We start from the raw sequence: 14,078 nt of genomic DNA, 5'->3' as shown, positions 1-14,078 counted from the left end.
AGATTTGGGTGCGGGTATGGATGAGAGTGTGAGACTCAACAATTTTTGAAAAAATAGGATGCGGGTGCGGCAAGATGCGGAGATTAAAAAATTATTTAAAATATTTTTATTTATATATTTTATATATTGCTAAGTATGCTTTTTTATATAATAATAGAAAACTCATATAATAATAATAATAATAATAATAATAATAATAATTAATAAATAGAAAGTAATAAGTACACAGAAGTTTTTGACAATTGAATTATTGACAGAGGTATTAAAATAGATGAGGGTTCCAATAAAAAAAAGAAAAGAAAAGATGTGGCTTAGTGGCTCACGTATTTGGTCAGCCTAAAAACAAAATAAAAGATATATGTGGTAGGTATTAAAATAGGTGTAGCTTCTCATTAAAAAAGAAAAAAAGAAAAGAAAAGGGAAGATGTGGCTCACGTGTTTGGTCAGAGAGGCACAAAAAACAAAATAAAGCCTGCATTTAACAAAACTTATCCTATCATTTTAATATCAAAAAAAAAAAAAAAAAAACTTATCAAAAAAAGAAACAGAACAGAAGGCGGCAAATAAAAAGGAAGAAGAAAACGAAGAAGCAAAGAAGAAGAAGAAGAAGGAGAAAGGGAATAAGGCCACCGGTATCTTGTGATGGCAATGGGCGGCTATCTTGTATCAATATCCACCATTTTTTTTTTTCGGCCGAAACACATCGATATTTGTCAAATATGATTCGATTTGGCCCGGTTTGGCACGAATTGACGCACGTTGGATCTGAATCGACGTGAGTTGGCGTGAATCTAGAAACGGAAAAAAAAAAAAAAAAAAATTTCCGTCGCGGCATCGACATGCGGGTCGCGGTGTCGCCCGCCACACCTCCCGTCGGGCAACGTCGAGCTTCGGTACAACAATCCTATAGCTGCGTTAGTGCTGTCTAGATTATCATTAGTTTTTTTAGTTATGTTTGCTAGTTACATATCGGCATTAGGTCCATTTCAGTCCAATTTAGTCTACTTCGGTCCAATTCAGTCCAATTCAGTCTACCTCTATCTATTTGGTCCAATTTATTTAGTTGAATTTGGTCCATTTGGTCCACTTTGGTCTATTCTATCACTTTCGGTCCATATGGTCTACTTCTATCAATTTGGTCTATTTAGGTCCAATTTGGTCTATTCAGTCTATTTTGGTCCATTTGGTCAATTTCGGTCCATGTCGATCCAATTTGGTCTACTCGGTCCAATATGGTCTTTTCAGTCCACTTCAGTTCAATTTGGTTCATTTTAGTTCATTTCAGTCCAATTCGGTGTACTTAAGAATAGGAAAAGATAAGTTTGAGTTGAGCGTATTATCAATTATTTGAGGAATATCAATTGTAATCATATGATAAATTTGAGTTATCATGATAATCTCCTTAAGAGAATGAGAATTTGAATAATGAATGGGAAAATTCAAAATTTTAGTTGTACCAAAAGAAATTAGGAAAATATAATGCATAAAAACAAAAGTTAGAAAAATATGGATCATTTCAATAAATATATATATATATATATATATATATATATAATGTGTATATATATATATATCAATCAATCAAAAACACAAAAAATGATAAAATTATATATATTGTAAAAATTGTGTAATTAAAATTACTTTTAGAAATTTTTTAATTTTTAGGTAGAAAAAATTATCTACAATAAAATTTAGAGAATAAATTATACATTATACCATGTTTCAAAATAATTATATATTCTTACGCATCACGTTTGTTTGCAGCTAGTCTATATATATAATAATAGGTGAAGTTGAGAGAAACTTAAATTAAAATTCCAAATTATAGTTCTAACTCTGCGCCATGTGTCCTAAATGATTTATTCTTACAGAGTTTTATTTCTTAATTTTAGAATCAAATGTGAAACTACATCATAAATATTCATCTTTTTTTTTTTTTTGAGAAGGTCATAAATATTCATCTAAGTGAGTTATTAAGTACAAAAACCAAAGAGTCTAGAATAAATGAATTGTAAAAAAAAAAAAAAAAGTGCTTTATAATAATTTAAAAAAATGGACAATTTACATTTTATACCCAATAATATTCTTACAAAATTTTTTAAAGAGTTAACAAAATATAAAAATGACTATCAATAGTATTTAAATTATATATATAGAAATTATATTAATTATGCATCTTATTGTATATTTTTAAGTGTATCCATGCATATGTATTGGGTTACAAGCTAGTGAAGCATAATAGCGGCATAATGTAAAAAAGCTTATTTTCTTATAAATTGAGCTTCCTATTATATGAACCAAAACAAAAGTCACAACTTCATCCCTAATAAAAATTTATACGAGTAATCAGTGTTCATAATCCTGAACAGAGTTGCATAGCTGATGTCAGGTTTGATGTGAAAATGGACAGCTTAATTTCTTTGTCAGAATATCCGGATAGCCTCTTGACTAACCTCAGAAGAAATGTTTGCCTATTTAATATGGTCTCGTCAGGGTGTCCAAGTCTCCAAGAGTCTTATACTAGCGAAAGATTAATCTTTGTTTTGCAGCTAGTTTGCACAGAAGCTGCAATATTTGTGTCTATGAGGCACTGACAAAATCCTGAACATGTTGCCTAGGCATCCGGGGGAAAAGCTATAGAGAAACAACTCATTATTTTTTAAGAGGAAAGGAAAAAAAGAAGAGAAAAATAAAAAATTACACTTATAATAAAAAACACAAGAAAAGAAAAAGTTTAGTTAGATAAAGTGACCGAAGTTATCGTGTGCTTCCAAAGCTTCAAGGATGCTACCAAACTGCCACCTGCCAAAAATTTAGGAGGTGACAAGTCCGATCTAGCTCAAAGAAGGAATGGATTCAGGATTTTAAGTTAGCGAGAATTGGAGTATAAAGAAAAAAAAAACTCTAAATAAGCATCTATATAGTATTAAAAAATTAAAAATACTCAAAATTGTTGTTTCTAAATATATTATGATGCAATTATATACCAACAAAGACAAAAAAAAAAAAATAATAATAATAATGTTTTTTTTTTTTTTTTTTTTTTTTTTTTTTTTTTGTGTGTGTGTGTGTGTGTGTGTGGAAGTTAGAGTATTCAAAGTGGTGGTGCTAAAATTTTTAGTTTTTAGCACCTCAAAAAACTATTTTATCTATTTTACCACATTACTTTACAATACACCCAATATCAAATATTGTTCTATTTTTTAATCACTTCATTTAAAATAATATAAACAACTCATTAAAATAATAAAGGAAGAGAGAGAATTTGAGTTTTTTAATTGAAGGAAGAGATGTAATCTTAATAAAATATTTTATTTTATTTTTAATAATTTGCTACAGTCAACTAGTATTTATACCAATTTACTGTAGTTGCAAAAAAATTAGCTTTAACTTCTCTAATAACAAATGATTTTTTGGTTCTTTGGTGGTAAAATATATATTTTTTGGGCTAAAATACAATCATCATTGTGAATGTTTTTATTATTTTTGTTAAGTTTTTAGGTTGGATAGTTGTTATTTGGGTGAGACTAGCTAGGTTTATTGAGAAGAAGGGGGTCTAAAGTTTTGAAGGGGGGGCCCAACTAGAAAAATGAAATATATAATAACTTAAAAAAAAAATTTTGAACCCAAGGGGGCCTGGGCCCCCACCTGGGTTCGTCCCTGGCTCAAAGGTCACCTTCTCCCCTTGTAAAGACGTGAAGGATGAGACCATTAGTTCAAGACCCATTACACCAAAAAAAAAAAAAAAAAAAACCCTAATAGCTTATGTAAATCCACCACCCTAGTCCCTAGTTAATTTGAAGACCTCATTTAGCTATAACAATGGCAAACTCATAGCTGCATCATATATTCTCACTGCATATGGGTTTGCACAAATCTATTTATCAAATACTATAAATGCATGTGCCAACTATATCAAGTTAGATCCCATGATTTACCCTAAGAAGCATGGGTAAAATACGATATGAGATATGGTGATATAGAAATTCTTGAAAAATTATGATACAATATGACGTGATTACATGTATTAATTAATCATTTATTTATTTTTTAAATTGTTAAGTATATATCAATTTAAAAGCAATAACGGAAAATAAATTGAATACATGGCCATTATATGATGTTTAGAATACAAACTAATGTCCAAAAGAGTAAATAAAAAATAATTAGATAAGTGTTCAACATTAAAACTAATATATAAAGAATATAAATAAAAATCCTTACAAGTTTGGGCTATCTTGATTGGGGGGTTGGGTTGTATCTGAGTTGTATCATGGCCATATCCTAGACGTATCGTTACTTTTTTCTCAAAAAAAGGGTTGGGACACACATGGAATACATATGTTGTTGAGGAAAAATGGAGTATCCATTCTTCCAAGGATTTAACATGTAATAACTTCCTAGGTTGTATTTCAAAATTGGAAGAAACTACTATCAGTGCCTGTACGACATATTTTTCAGTTTTTTGAAAATGAGTTTTATTCATTATTTAAGTGGTCGGTTCAAATTAGAACAAGTAAAAACTTATCGTTTATGATTTGTTGTAAAAATATTGTGAACATAACACTTCTTGCTTTTTCCAAGGCCATTTAGAACTATTTAAAGTGAGTAGAGATTAGGGGTGGAACTAGCAACAAGGAAGGCAGCCATGGCCCCTCTAAAATGATCAAAAATCCTTTTATACTATGTGTTTTTACTGAATATTTCAAATATTTACCTTATTAAAATTGGTGTTGGTTAGCCAAATGTTTTAGTCCAATGGTATTCTTAAAAAAGAAAGGAATATATATACACCTTATAATTTAAGTGGTGTAACAAATTAAACATTCTAGTTTTATAGTAACAAATTAATGAAATTACTCTATAGTTTCAAAAGTAGCAAAATAAACCTCTATTTCTAACGATAACAAATTAGTCTTCATCCCATAGTGTTTGAGTTATAATATAGGTTAGGGTTTAATTTGCTAGTTTTTCAAACCTTAAGGTTGAATTTATTGCATTTTGAAATTATTGGGTTTTATTTTTTACTTTTTAATTTGTTAATCTTGAAACTATATAATTTGATTTGTTACATGCTTAAAATGAAATTTATCAAAAAGGATTTAGTCAATTGGTTCAATATTTATAGAGACAATGTAATTTTTTTTTTTTTTTTTAATTTTCCTTCTCAATTTAATTTTTTTACTATAAAACTTATTCTTCTACTTCTATTAAAGTTTTACATCATTCATGCTTTGGTACTTCATTTGGTTTCATTAAAATTTTGTTAACCACTTTGATAGACAATTAATATTTTATAATGAAAATGAATAATTTCATAATTTCACTACCGAGATGGTAAAAAAGGAATTTTATTCTATGAAAAATTTTCATTGAGCAAAATCTTGATAGGAGATAATAAGTTTTTTTTTTAAAAAAAAAAAAAATTAAATATTTGTGTACATGCATGTCTATGATCAAATTATACAACTTTTATATAGTAGTCATTGGAATTTAAAAGAGAATAAGTTCTCCTAAAAAATTATTTAGCAAACCTATACGAAAATGTCAATAATTTTATGCACAATATATTTATGAATTATAACTTCCTCTAATATTAAAACATTAAGGTTTTTATAAGTACGTATGTGTTTGTGAATGTGTGCGTGGATTTGTCTTGTCTAATATTAGTATCATAATTCGGCTCCCCAAACAAAAAATTCCTGATTTTGCCCCTAATAGAGATAATATGAATTCCCAAGATTCCAACCTTTTGTTGCTAACTGGTTGGAGAGGTATGGAAAGAAAAGGGAGTGAGCTGCTCGTCTATATGGTCCGCAGAGCTTCAGAAAGTGCATCCACACTGCACCGACCATCCACCTAATACAAATGAAAATTTCTAAATGAAAAATTTATGTATACTTTTATAACTTTCCTCCCTTGAAGCAGGGACGGAGCTAGGACTTGGAGTTAGGGGAGGGTGACTCTACTGCTAGCTGTGTGCGGTGGCTCTGGCCTTTCAGTCTACTGTTTTACTACTAAGGATTTTTGTTTAAAATTTTTTAAATGGCCAAGTTGTTTGTTTTGGGTAAAATAGATTGATTGGGCTTAATTTTTTTAGTTTTATTATTGGTGATTTTTGTTGTTGGGCAAATTTTTTTGGGCTTGTATATTTTGTTTTACATTTAATCTATTAATTTCTTATGTCCTTTAAAAGGTGAAAAATGCTAAAACTACAATTTTTTTACAAATTGCTAATGTGGTGAGTGGTTATTGATAAGTAAAAAGTGATGTAAGTGTACGAACCAATAAAAATTTGCTACCTCAATAGTTTGTATAAATATTGTAAAAACATTTGTGGCTATAACATTACTCTCAAAAGAATTGATGGCATTATTAAGGGGGCAGAGTGTAATTTTATTGAACAAATTGCTAAAATTAGTATTTATTAATATAGTAATATTAAAAAAAAAAAAAAATTAGGGGGCCCATTGCCCTTCTATTCCAATAACAGCTCCGTCAATGCTTAAGGGGGAAAAATGACTTCAACACTTGGGGTTGACAATATATTGCGTATCCTTATATAAGTTTCCTCCTTGATATAACTTATATCCGCTAACATTACCATAAATCCAAATACTCTCTCACGTATAAAAACCATACAACCAAGAAATAGGGATGCTTCTCAAAATCATATCATATACTATATAATAAACGTTGGACTAGACATCTTTATTCCAATTATGTCTCTACGTATCTAAATCTTGCCGAGGTGCAAACATCTCTTCGTGCAAAAGCTACAGCATGGGAGGCTTGCAGGTATGAGTGACTTACCTGTGGACTAGACCACATTGGCAGTGATGATCTTGTCACAATGCATGAAAAGATAAAAGTTCCACATATGCAAAGTAAAGATCTGTCTTGGACTAAAAGTGCCACCCAATACAAATTACTAATTTTGCTTCTACACTGCCTGCAGAGGTATTACATAAACAGACAGCCCAACGACAATTCTGCCCGCAGTAAATCAGCTCATTTCAAGTAGAATTAGTGTGTGGATATACAGGTAGTCCCTCATCTTTACAGCTTTTTTCGTTTTCGGCAAGTGATCCTTCAAGATTTCCTATTCAAGAGAAAATCCTGTTAAAATTTCTCTCTTTCATAAATGAACCAAAGCTGTAAGCCTATTACAGTAATTAGATATAAAAGTGTTGTTTATTACACACTATTGTGTATGAAGTGTGTGCATCATGTCAGTTGTATGTGCAGATATGTGTGCAACTAGATATGTGAGCCAAACATTGATGTAGATATAATACATGCTACCAATTGTTAGTGTTAGGACATATGTGAATCATGTTAGGAACATATATCAATATAGAATTGGCTAATCTTTTGACAAAACACATTTTACTTGTAATTGGGTAGATCTAGAATGTGTTTAATACTTCAAGGAACAAGGTTTGAAGTTCAAGTGTTAAAGCCATTCAAATCTGTCCAAGAATCAAGTGATGAAGTGCCGAGTTTTAAAGCTCGACAGCTATTATCTATCGAGGTTTAAAAGATTGTTTAAGCTTGATGCTCAACAGCTGCTCGATAGATAGGGTATCTATCGATGTTTATGAAAATTAGTTTTTCAGATCTGATTTCACTCCAATCCGTGAATAGATGTTTGAGCTTTCTTTGCAGCCAACATCTTTCTCAAGTTGGTGAGTAAGCTGCGTACTGGGATTCGAGCATCGAATTGGTTAGTCACGTACTAGGAGCCATGCATTGAAAAGAGAGATTGTCACTACAGAGCAAGTCTAATTGGGGTAAGGGTTCAACTGTAAGTTGGTATAAGATATTGGGATTCCTTTACTTGTAACCGCTTGTTGTGATAATAGTGGATTCTCGGGAGTGATGACCTTAACATCACTCGGTTGGGTTTTTGCCATGTAGGTTTTCCCCATTTATAAACAAATCACCATATCAATTTATTTTCCACTGCATTTTAACTTAGTTGGTAATTTGTTTGTGCTACCATGCTTATTACATGCTAATTGAATTAATAAATTAACTTGGCTAATTAATTGGTTGATTCAGCACAAGGGGTCAAATATATACGTTGTAAAGTGGTTTATGTATTTAATTTTTATTTCAAATACGAGCTAGACTCAAGTTCATCGAATTATCATACTAAGCTAGATTACATGTTCAAATTTGATATATTTTCTTATCATTCAAGTTCAAGCTTATCATGATTTATTCATCAACTTACTCTTTCCTCTTATAATAAAACCCACCACTAAAAAATCTTATTCCTTCACAAACCTATATGAATAATTAATAATAAATTATAATTATAATTATTTTTTTATTTAATTAGATAGAATCATTTTCATTAATGAACTTATTAAGAGTTAGATCCACCCACTTTATATTATTAAAAACTATACCTATGAGATTAGCTATTAATGTTATTAACTTATTAAAATAATAATTTGATATTTCATAAATTTTAAGTGGCAAATTGTTATCAGTGGCGGCGCCATGTTTAGCCTAGGGTGGTCCTAGGACCACCCTGACCTGAAAAAAAAAATTTATATATAATAATTTAATTTTTTTTATTTATCTACCCTTAAAAAAAAAATTAGGAACACCCTCAAAATTGTTTTATGCCAAACAAATTTTGAACTAAAATCTTAAAAAAAAAAAAAAAATTTAACAAAGCAAGCCCAAAAAAAAAAAAAGCTCAACATCAATCCTAAACAAAACCAACCCCAGCCAGATTTTTAAATCAAAATAATCTATATATATATATATATATAAAACCGAAGCTTTTGAAGCTCCCACAAATTTCCACGTCAGCATAATATTAAAAAAAAAACATAAATGAAAAAAAAAAAAAAAATAAGCAAAGAAAAGCCTTTCCTAAAACCCGATAAAAACCTAAGCAAAAAAAACATAAGCACAAAAAAAGCTCTGCCGTTCCTCTCTGTTCTCTTTTTCTCTACCTTCTCCTTCCCCAAAACCCAACACTGAAAATCAATCCTGCCTAGAAGCCATCCCCACACTGTCAGGTCTGAGATAGAAAGAAGGCATCACCAACCATATGGCTCCGGTATGCCTCTTTATCTCTCTCTCTCTCTCTCTTTGTGGGTAGCTCTGTTAATGGTTTTAAAAAGTGAGATTGTTTGGCTTTTTGTATATACAGAGGGATCAGAAAGATGAAGGATTCGCTGCCTTCGCAAGTTCTGAATAAGAAGCTGCCACGGTTTTTGCAGAAGTGTGCGCAGACCTTCGATTCCGATCGCCGTTACAAAAACGACTTACGGTACCTCCGCGTTTGGTTACGGTTGGTATTTTACTAATCCATCGCTTTTTTTTTCGTTTCCTTCTTGATGATTTCGATTCTGGGTCGTTGGGTTTCTTAGAAGTTGTTTGGTTCCTGTGGAAATGAAGGGGAAAGATGTGAAAATCAAATTTGGATGCGCTTTAGATTTTTTTGGTTATCCAAATGTTGAGAATTTATTCATTTATTTTAGTGTGTAGATGGGTTTTTGTGGATGGTCTGAGAGCGTTTTTTTTTTTTTTTTTACATTTTCTTATTGTTGATTTTGATGCTGGGTTATTCGGTTTTTGTTCAATTTCATAGCCTTTATATGATGAGGATATAATGTCTGTGAACTTGGCTGAGGATATAATGTCTGTGAACTTTATAAGTGATTTTTGTTATGATAAGTAGAAAAGTTGGAAGCACTACTCTGATTTGGATACATTTTCATTGGCCTCGATTTTTCAATCAATGTGAAAGAAATCTAATAAGAGATAACAACCAACTAAATCAAAGAGAAAAAAGAAGTATAACATGAAATTCCTTAGAGAGAAAGAAATGTTGGAATGATTTCCAGAAAGGAATCTTACCCCATCAGGCTTAAAAACTTTCCACGGTTGTAGTGAAATCTCCACAACTAGATCAACATTTTCTGATCTTTCACGAAATGAAGGATACTTCTCACTGATAATTTGGTAGCTCTATCACAAGAAATTGTCAATAAATGAGGTCCAAGTTATGTAGGGGGAACTAATGTCATATATGCATTGCAGTGCTATAGGGAATGCAAGATTAACCTTCTCTCAGCAGTGAAAGATATAAAAGAAACAGATACTACAAAAAAATTATGGAAATTTCAAAATACAGCCGATCTGATAAAGCAGAACATTGTGAAAATTAGTGATCTACAGATCAGACATAGCAGTCAACTTTCTCTAGGTAACTTTACTTAAAAGACTATTAAAACCCAAATTTATGTAGAAATATAGCTTATGAACAAATAACAAATGAATGGGATGTAAAGTAAACAAAACAATTCTAAGGAAATCTAGGATAGTGACTAATGAAGTAGTTGGACCACTTAAAAAAACAAATTAGTATTCCAAAGTAGTAACATGATCCTCATCCTGAGGCAAAAGAGAAGACCACTTCTGGTCGTTTATTTTAGAAATAAAATGAGGGTCCAACAAGTAAAAAAACACAAAGTATAAGAAACTCAGACATTCTGAATTTGCAGGTTTGGTGCTATACAAATCCAAGAAAAGGCATGATTTTTTTTTGGTATAGGTAATAGAAGTTTTATAGAAAAGGCATCTAAATATATTCTCTAAAAAATGGGCCATGAACATAAGAATTGTTATCCAAAGATCTCTGTTTAAACCTGCCTTCATGTACCTCCTTGCTTGCCTCATGAACCAAACCAGGGGTCTTTCAACATCTTCCCCACGAACAGCATTAAGCAACAATGGTTCAGCAGCAGTGCTAATTTTTGGTTCTGCCACAGTCCCTGCATAGGATTTTCTTCAATTAGAAATACTCATGGACTAGAAGCATATCCCAATGAATTGTAACTCAAATCAAATGACACTTCCTCTTCTCGTGGGAGTGGATAAAGGAAAGAGGTCATGAGTTCAAAACCTACCAATAAAATTACAAAGTTACTGTTTTTACGTATTAAACCAATAAATATAAATCAAAGACAGTTTTATAATCTTTAATAAGAAAGTTGAAAACCTTAGCCTCTATCATAGCATGAGCAAACCTACCTTTCAAATTGGTGAAGAAACATTAGACACACACCTTTCAGTTGCTCACACATTCCAGAATTCCATATCCTAAAGGAGCCAATTCTTCAGATTTCATATTCAAATTTCACGTGATTGTGAAAGAAGCATCTTTAGAGGGACTTCATGACCACTTTATACTTGCTTTAAACCAATGTAATATTTTTTTCCTTTTCTTTCAATCTGTGGTTTTTTTCTTTATTTTAAATACCACTTAGTATTTACAAAGTCTCAAAGTGTCAATTATTAATTTATTATTTATGAGTTTGCTACGAGAAGGTTTTGGTGTTCTATTTTGGGGAGTCGGCATTAATAGTATTGTGGTAGTCCTACACTCTTCAGCGTTATTGTTCATACCATGTGTTCAGTGAAATTTCTTTTAGAAACATATGTGAATTTAGCATGTTGTTGTGACTAATGGCTATTAGAAATTTTTGATAAAATCACGTTTCTATGCACCAATTCTTTTGGCTTTTCTTCATTGATAAAGTGGGCTACATCTTCCATTATATCTACGTCTTGCTATTTTCCAAGGAACATATATTTGCTAAATGAGCTTCCATTTGTTTCAAAGGAAAATTATTTATTTTCAACAAAAACAATTGTTTAACAACTTGCTCTGTTGGGTTAAATTGTTGTAATTGGCTGCATATACTTTCATTCATAAGAGATGCTTAATTCAAGGGCTTTTCACCCCTGAGGGGCTAAGCAGTTTACTTAGCACCCTGTTACTATGATTGACAAAAGAACCATAGTGACTAACCATCTTTAATCTTGCTGTTTGCAGCATCACAAATGCACAATGTTAATATTTCATGAAGGTCATTAAAATGGAAATTAGCTGGTGTCATCTCATCATATACATATAATAAATGCAAAAAAGTTGCATTTGTTGGGTTTTCTTTGGTTTTCAATGCAACTGAGCAATTGTAGCAGGTAGTTGTGGATAAAGAGGTTGAACATGACCTAGGTGCTCTAGGAGGGTGCCTATTTTTTTCCTTTTGTATTCATAAAAGGATTTAAATTCTAAACATCTAAAGTTTTTGATGGTGTGATTTGTTTCCAATCTAAATTCCAGACCAAAAGGATTCTAATTTTGTTGGCAAAGTTCTGCCTCCTTTGCCTTCCTTTTTGCAAAAAAATTTTGTTGAGAATAATAACTCCTATGAAGCTGAAACTCCAGTTGTTTCCAATTGATGATGGAACTCACAAAATGGTGAGAGATTAAAAAAAAAAACTTCTACTTTTTGATAAGTGAGATTTAAAGTTAAAAAAAAAAAAAAAAAAAAAAACTTAAAGAGTAGCATAATCCTCACATGAGGCTCTTTTTTTTTGTGTGAATATTGTTACTTTTTAATTGATTTGGTTGTTTGTAGTTCTTTTGGGCTCTTTTATATATATTACTGTGAATGATGCTTTGATGAACATTTTCTTTCATTCTTTTTATTTTCTTTTAGGTTTGGGAAGCGTTGTAGACTTTGCATTTTCTTTTCTTTTTTTCAGCTAAATTGAAGTAATTTCCTATTTGTAGTCAGAAATTTCTAACTGAGGTATTGGTCTTTCTTTCCTAAAGCAAATGAGTTAGGCTGCTTATATTTTGTACAAATGTAACTTTTGCTTGAAACCAGCAATTAACAATTTTCATTCTTAAAAATTTTAACTTGCAGGGGATGGGATAAAGGAGGAGGATGCTTGCGTCAAGACCATCAGGTGGAATACTCTCATGGAATTGAGCAATCGGGATAACTCTTGCAGCTATTATTGGCTTGCAAGAAGGAATGGGAGGACCTGCATTTTTTTTTTTTTTTTTTTTTATAGTAGTGGTTTATCCTAAGAGTTTAGTTTGATTTGCATTTTGTTTGCACCCCATTAAGTTGAAATGTTCCCTCAAACATTACTATCTTAGCTTTAAGGTAAAGATAGACCTAACATTATTAGTTACTATTGCTATATAATTTTTTTTCAATGCCCTGTTGTAGTAATTGTGGAAATTGTTAACAGATGAATAAAAGCATTTAGAGTGTGCAACAATTTGATATAGAAAATCTAATGTTTAGTAAGCATTTGGTTCCAAGAACACTAAAGCCAAGACTGTGAAGTAGTTGCATGTTTTTTGGGACTGTTTGCTTTTCAAGCTTTATGTCAATTGGGCAAGAAAAACTCCAATCCTCTAATACAACCTTAACTAAAAGATAAATGCTATAAATTTGTAAAGTTATTATAAAATGTGATAAAAGTTATGCTTTTATTTAACAAAATTAATGCATTTCTGAACCTCTAAGAACAACTTTTCACAGTTAGATTTTACACAAACTCCTTTGTGATCCTAACACATTATGCCATTAAGAAAAAAAAGTTTAAGATGTTATAAAACTATAGATTTACTATTTAAAATGATGTTATACCCTTTTTTTTTTATAGTTTCAATAAAATGTTAATCTATTACGTCCGTTACACGATGATTGTTTTTTATCATTAGACCTAAACTTTAAAAGAATAAAAGAAAGATTATATTTAATAGAACAAAAAGACGGATTAAATTTATTTTCTAATAGTTTTCCCGTGCATCGCACGGGTTAGCGACTAGTTATTAACTAAATACCCAACAGGCCTAACCCAAACGTATTCTCAACCAAAAAAAAAAAAAACAACCAAAACCCAATACAAATATGTGTCCGCCGATTCATCAATCATCTAATGGTAAAGCTAAAGCAAAACCTAAAATTAGAAACCTTACCTAACCTAAAGAAAAAAACCTCATCAATGACAACGCCTTACGCCTCCACTTGAAACCTCATCATCAACCACATCGGTGCAGCACGGCGACAGTGCCTCCGCTTTAAACTCAAGCAACAGAGCTTGGGTTGGGCATCAGAGATCGGAGACCGGTTCGATCGGATCAGAGCTTGCGACACCGATGCTTGGCCTTGAATCCTTCCTAACCTCCAACGCCTCAACGTGCTGTCGCGGTCTGCGGCGCCCCCATTTAGGCCTCCCAC

The 14,078-nt window shown here is 31.4% G+C and overlaps 1 long non-coding RNA gene across 1 annotated transcript; it reads left to right on the top strand.

Annotated features, from left to right (window-relative positions):
- Nucleotides 1-8,923: 8,923 nt before the first annotated feature.
- LOC126711974 (uncharacterized) lies at nt 8,924-13,045 on the top strand. The gene is made up of 3 exons (XR_007650926.1): nt 8,924-9,082; nt 9,176-9,316; nt 12,747-13,045. It is a non-coding gene; the product is annotated as an uncharacterized LOC126711974 (long non-coding RNA).
- The last annotated feature ends 1,033 nt before the right edge of the window (nt 13,046-14,078 follow it).

This window comes from Quercus robur, chromosome 2, assembly GCF_932294415.1.
Source record: "Quercus robur chromosome 2, dhQueRobu3.1, whole genome shotgun sequence".
Classification (NCBI taxonomy): Eukaryota; Viridiplantae; Streptophyta; class Magnoliopsida; order Fagales; family Fagaceae; genus Quercus; species Quercus robur.
This window is presented reverse-complemented; position numbering and strand designations above follow the sequence as displayed.